Below are 7,500 nucleotides of genomic sequence, written 5' to 3' on the forward strand. Positions count from 1 at the left end.
GCACGTTGGCATCCCACGTGAGCACAGTTGGGTTTGGACGTTGGCATCCCACGTGGGCACAGTTGGGTTTGGACGTTGGCACGTTGGCATCCCACTTGAGCGCAGTTGGGTTTGGACGTCGTTGGCATCCCACGTGAGCACAGTTGGGTTTGGACGTTGGCACGTTGGCATCCCACTTGAGCATAGTTGGGTTTGGACGTCGTTGGCATCCCACGTGAGCACAGTTGAGTTTGTTTCACATGTGCAGCGGAATCCGGCGTCTGCCGACGGCGAGCACCAGACCGTTGACGGCGTGTCTTGATGGCGTGTCTTGACCGTGTCGTGGAGTCAGAATAGAGTTCAAGTCCACACAACTCTATGGTAAAGAGCTCTGGCGCAGACCGGAGGGAACTCAACTCTATGGTAAAGAGCTCTGGCACAGACCGGAGGGAACTCAACTCTATGGTAAAGAGCTCTGGCGCAGACCGGAGGGAACTCATCTCTATGGTAAAGAGCTATGGCGCAGACCGGAGGGAACTCATTTGAAATGAGATATGCGCCAGTTAAGCGAACAAAGTCACACACGTGAACTTTACTGCTCCATTAAGTGTCTGCAGTAACGAGGATGAGAGATCTGTCTGCAGCTGTTAAAGGTTCCCTACGTGTGTGTGTGTCATGTAGAACATCAATCTGTGTGGCAACTGCTGAATGCATGATTAAATGAGCTAAGTACATTGGCTGCACTTTTCCAGGTACATTAGCAAAGTTTATCATTGTCAACAATCATTCAAAATATAAAAAAAGCGCAATTTCATGTTTTTATTACTTCTTGACATTTCATAAGTTGATATTAAGTTAAATTGTGTATGTGTGATACCAGTGTTTTTGAACGGTTCCTTTCCAAATGTACCGTGTGTCTGACTGGACATTCCAGTGGATGTCTTTAGTACCTTGCTAGCTTAAAGGCACGGGTAGCCATCTTGACGGTCTTGCCACTCCCGTCGTGGGTGAGATGCAGAGATATGAATTTAAAATAAACATTCCAGTGTAAATGCACTTCTGCCTGTTGTCTGTTACTGCTCTCTCTGTGTGTGTGTGTTTGTGTGTGTGTGTGTGTTTGTGTGTGTGTCTGTGTGTGTGAGTGTGTGTGTGTGTGTGCGAGAGTGTGTGTGTCTGTGTGTGTGTGTGTGTGTGAGAGAGTGTGTCTGTGTGTGTGAGAGTGTGTGTGTGTGAGAGAGAGTGTGTCTGTGTCTGTGTGTGTGTGTCTGTGTGTGTGTGTGTGTCTGTGTGTGTGTGTGTGTGTGTGTGTGTGTGAGAGAGAGAGTGTGTGTCTGTGTGTATGTGTGTGTGTCTGTATGTGTGGGTGTGTGTGTGTGTGTGAGTGAGAGTGTGTGTGTGTGTGTGTGTGTGTCTGTGTCTGTGTGTCTGTGTCTGTGTCTCTGTGTGTGTGTGTGTGTGTGTGTGTGTGTGTGTGTGTGTGTGTGTGTGTGTGTGTGTTGAAACTGCTCCACTGATGTGTCTCTGGCTCGAGGCTTCCAGAGTCTCCCTGCTTCTCTGGGCATCTCTGCTTCTCTCCTCCGCCACCATGCCCACAGTCTCCATGACAACTGCTCCTAATCTCCGCGTTGTTGTCCCCTTTGTTTCGTGCTGTCTTGTGTGGTCTTCAGGAGATGGGCTTGTGTGTGTGTGTGTGTGTGTGTGTGTGTGTGTGTGTGTGTGTGTGTGTGTGTGTGTGTGTGTGTGTGTGTGTGTGTGTGTGTGTGTGTGTGTGTGTGTGTGTGTGTGTGTGTGTGTGTGTGTGTGTGTGTGTGTGCATGTGTGTGTGTGTCTTGTGTGGTCTTCTCCAGCTCTTTATCTGCCTGCTGGTGTCTGGACACTGAGCTAAGAGCTTAGAGCAGGAGATGGGCTTGTGTGTGTGTGTGTGTGTGTGTCTGTGTCTGTGTGTGTGTGTGTGTGTGTGTGTTTGTGTGTTTGTGTGTGGGTGTGTGTGTGTGTGTGTGTGTGTGTGTGGCTGGGGGCCTGACACAGCCACCAGTTTGACCCACACTCATGTTCTATAACCCCTGATTAATTACCCCACACCAACCTTATTACCCCACACAGCTGTTCTATCACCCTCTGTATGGTGTGGATACCTCATCATAATTTTCTTTTATAATAATTTGAAATTAATTTTCATGGTATGTGGTTGTATGAAAGTTCACATACCATGAAAATGAATTTCTTCACAGAGACCAGAGATACACATCGCACACTCTTCACAGAGACCAGAGAAACACATCACACACTCTTCACAGAGAAACACATCACACACTCTTCACAGAGAAACACATCACACACTCTTCACAGAGAAACACATCACACACTCTTCACAGAGAAGCACATCACACTCTTCACAGAGACCAGAGAAACACATCACACACCCTTCACAGAGAAACACATCACACACTCTCCACAGAGAAACACATCACAATCTCCACAGAGAAGCACATCACACACTCTTCAGAGAGACCAGAGAAACACATCACACACCCTTCACAGAGAAACACATCACACACTCTTCACAGAGAAGCACATCACACACTCTTCACAGAGACCAGAGAAACACATCACACACTCTTCACAGAGAAGCACATCACACACTCTTCACAGAGACCAGAGAAACACATCACACACTCTTCACAGAGAAGCACATCACACACTCTTCACAGAGAAACACATCACACACCCTTCACAGAGACCAGAGAAACACATCACACACTCTTCACAGAGAAACACATCACACACTCTTCACAGAGACCAGAGAAACATATCACACACTCTTCACAGAGAAACACATCACACTATTCACAGAGAAACACATCACACACTCTTCACAGAGACCAGAGAAACACATCACACACTCTTCACAGAGAAACACATCACACACTCTTCACAGAGACCAGAGAAACACATCACACCCTCTTCACAGAGAAACACATCACACACTCTTCACAGAGAAACACATCACACACTCTTCACAGAGAAACACATCACACACTCTTCACAGAGACCAGAGAAGCACATCACACACTCTTCACAGAGACCAGGGAAACACATCACACACTCTTCACAGAGAAACACATCACACACTCTTCACAGAGACCAGAGAAAAACATCACACACCCTTCACAGAGACCAGAGAAACACATCACACACTCTTCACAGAGAAACACATCACACACTCTTCACAGAGACCAGAGAAACACACTCTTCACAGAGACCAGAGAAGCACATCACACACTCTTCACAGAGAAACACATCACACACTCTTCACAGAGACCAGAGAAACACATCACACACTCTTCACAGAGACCAGAGAAACACATCACACACTCTTCACAGAGACCAGAGAAACACACTCTTCACAGAGACCAGAGAAGCACATCACACACTCTTCACAGAGAAGCACATCACACACTATTCACAGAGAAACAAATCACACACTCTTCACAGAGACCAGAGAAACACATCACACACTCTTCACAGAGAAGCACATCACACACTCTTCACAGAGACCAGAGAAACACATCACACACTCTTCAGAGAGACCAGAGAAGCACATCACACACTCTTCACAGAGACCAGAGAAACACATCACACACCCTTCACAGAGAAACACATCACACACTCTTCACAGAGAAACACATCACACACTCTTCACAGAGACCAGAGAAGCACATCACACACTCTTCACAGAGAAACACACCACACAGTCTTCACAGAGAAGCACATCACACACTCTTCACAGAGAAGCACATCACACACTCTTCACAGAGAAGCACATCACACACTCTTCACAGAGACCAGAGAAACACATCACACACCCTTCACAGAGAAACACATCACACACTCTTCACAGAGACCAGAGAAACACATCACACACTCTTCACAGAGACCAGAGAAGCACATCACACACTCTTCACAGAGAAACACATCACACACTCTTCACAGAGACCAGAGAAGCACATCACACACTCTTCACAGAGAAACACATCACACACTCTTCACAGAGACCAGAGAAGCACATCACACACTCTTCACAGAGAAGCACATCACACCCTTCACAGAGACCAGAGAAACACATCACACACTCTTCACAGAGAAACACATCACACACTCTTCACAGAGAAACACATCACACACTCTTCACAGAGAAACACATCACACTCTTCACAGAGAAGCACATCACACACCCTTCACAGAGAAACACATCACACACTCTTCACAGAGAAACACATCACACACTCTTCACAGAGACCAGAGAAGCACATCACACACTCTTCACAGAGAAACACACCACACAGTCTTCACAGAGAAGCACATCACACACTCTTCACAGAGAAGCACATCACACACTCTTCACAGAGAAGCACATCACACACTCTTCACAGAGACCAGAGAAACACATCACACACCCTTCACAGAGAAACACATCACACACTCTTCACAGAGACCAGAGAAACACATCACACACTCTTCACAGAGACCAGAGAAGCACATCACACACTCTTCACAGAGAAACACATCACACACTCTTCACAGAGACCAGAGAAGCACATCACACACTCTTCATAGAGAAACACATCACACACTCTTCACAGAGACCAGAGAAGCACATCACACACTCTTCACAGAGAAGCACATCACACCCTTCACAGAGACCAGAGAAACACATCACACACTCTTCACAGAGAAACACATCACACTCTTCACAGAGAAGCACATCACACACCCTTCACAGAGAAACAAATCACACACTCTTCACAGAGACCAGAGAAGCACATCACACACTCTTCACAGAGAAACACATCACACACTCTTCACAGAGACCAGAGAAGCACATCACACACTCTTCACAGAGACCAGAGAAACACATCACACACTCTTCACAGAGAACAGAGAAGCACATCACACACCCTTCACAGAGAAACACATCACACCCTTCACAGAGAAACACATCACACTCTTCACAAAGAAGCACATCACACACTCTTCACAGAGACCAGAGAAGCACATCACACACTCTTCACAGAGAAACCCATCACACTCCCTTCACAGAGAAACACATCACACACTCTTCACAGAGAAACACATCACACACTCTTCACAGAGACCAGAGAAGCACATCACACACTCTTCACAGAGAAACACACCACACACTCTTCACAGAGAAGCACATCACACACCCTTCACAGAGAAGCACATCACACACTCTTCACAGAGAAGCACATCACACACCCTTCACAGAGAAACACATCACACACTCTTCACAGAGACCAGAGAAACACATCACACACTCTTCACAGAGACCAGAGAAGCACATCACACACTCTTCACAGATAAACACATCACACACTCTTCACACATCACACACCCTTCACAGAGACCAGAGAAACACATCACACACCCTTCACAGAATAGTCTGCACATCGAATAGTCCCGTTAACTACAATTGACTTTATTGTTCATTAAAGGGACCAGGAAGAGTCAGTTTCTGAGGTTTGTTTCGGCGTGCTATGTGTTTGTCTGTTCCGTGTTTTATGTTCATTGTGTAAGCCTATGTGCGTCGATCTGTGTTGTTCTGTGTTCTTAAATGGGCAACTTTGACTATCAGTAGCGACTGCGCATGCTCAAACAGCACTATCTGGCCCATGGCTGAAATGATCAAACTTTAGCCAGTTAGCAGGAGTGAAGACTTATAAGATGGGCCTACATGATTTATTACTCCGAGATAATATCATTGTATGTTGTGTTACAATTACGAGTAATTGTAACCATATTAATGGAACAAAGTCTTCGTCCTGGGTGTATATGTTTAAGGTACATGGAAATAAGATGCCTTTTCGGAGAAACGTAAAAGAAATGATTCACATTAGCTGGGCCCACGATAGGTTGGGAAGCCCCTTTTAAATAAAAAGCATCCCCATGCTCGTTGTTCAAGTGACCGGCCGCTGTCTGATAGTCAAATCACACCATTGAATAGTGAGGAGGCAGACATCTGCTAACTCTTTGTGTTGTGTGTTGCATACGTGTGTAACCTAAATTAATTTATCTTGTCTTTGTTTCCCCTCGAGTCAGTCAACGCGTGTCCTGAGCGAACAAGTGTGTGTGTGTGTGTGTAAATGGGCTGGGCGGCCATTGTATGAATGGACTTAACACGACTCAATTCCACTCACCGACTGAGTGAGAATATACCAGGACATACTTTTGACCACTGACTTTGTTTTGTTTATTGTCTGGTATGATTTAAGTCTGACAATGCCTTGCTTTACCCTGTATATACTTTTCAATGGTGATAGCATCCAAGCTATCATATAGGGGGAGTTGAAGGCTCTTTGTGACTTATCTACTGACAATGCTTACACTATTGTATGTTAACCTTTTATTTTGTTGAAGTTTGTGCCTTTAGTGCTTACACAATTTTATGTTATTTTGTCGAAGTTGTGCCTTTTGTCTTTGTTTGTTCCAACCTTATCCCTGTAAGTTTGCCCAAGCCGTGTGCCTTGATTATTGTCAAGTACTCTTGCACATTCCTGTTACCAAACATCCCCCCTCCCCCTCTCTCACAGTCAAATGCGTTAATGCTTGAATGTTCTGTTAACCCCTCATACTGTTGGTTTCTCATGTGAGATTTGATAAGTACCCACAGCCAAGAATTCAGACCCTGAGGTCACCCAACACTTCACGTCCATTCAGAGGAGAAGATTACCCCTCTCCTGACCAACGGGAGTGAGGGGAAACCGCATCAGCTGCCACCAACACACCGCATCTAACACCTCCCTGTCTGTGTGTCCTGGGGCTTTTTGGCCTCCTGGAGCGGTGGGCTCAGACTGAGGTGATGGACTGTCCACCTTTCCCCAGAGATACACACACACTCACCCTAAACTAAAGGACTATTGACAACCCTATGACCACAATGGACACCTGTACTCTTCAACTGGCCATCCACATGCGTGGTGTTCCTGATTCAGCACTTCTTGTCATGGTAGAGACTACCCACCCAGAATACTCACATACATGGCAGAAGGACTCTGCATATGGGTTCTGGGTGTTTACATGATAATTATTGTGTGAGCATAGAAATGCTCATATAGGGGACTGATGGAACCGCATATTGATGTTTTCCTGGCCTGATTTGTTGTTGCATGGTGGTTCTTGTGTGAGCATATAAATGCTCATATAGGGGACTGATGGAACTGCAAAATAGCTATTCTACTGTTGTTCTGTATCATTTGTATCTTTAACATATATTGATGTTTCCTGCTTTGATTGGCTGTTGCATGATGGTTATTGTGTGAGCATATAAATGCTCATATAGGGGACTGATGGAACTGAAAATATTGCTATTCTGTTGTTGTAAGACATTAACTCCTTATGTTGTATCTGCAACTCATTTTGGATGTGTACTCTGTCTGTTTCACTGAGACCTGAACAAGTGGCTTATGAACCCTTCCCCCCCCAGATAGGCTCCTTCCTGCT

Source organism: Clupea harengus, chromosome 1 (assembly GCF_900700415.2).
Source record: "Clupea harengus chromosome 1, Ch_v2.0.2, whole genome shotgun sequence".
Lineage (NCBI taxonomy): Eukaryota > Metazoa > Chordata > Actinopteri > Clupeiformes > Clupeidae > Clupea > Clupea harengus.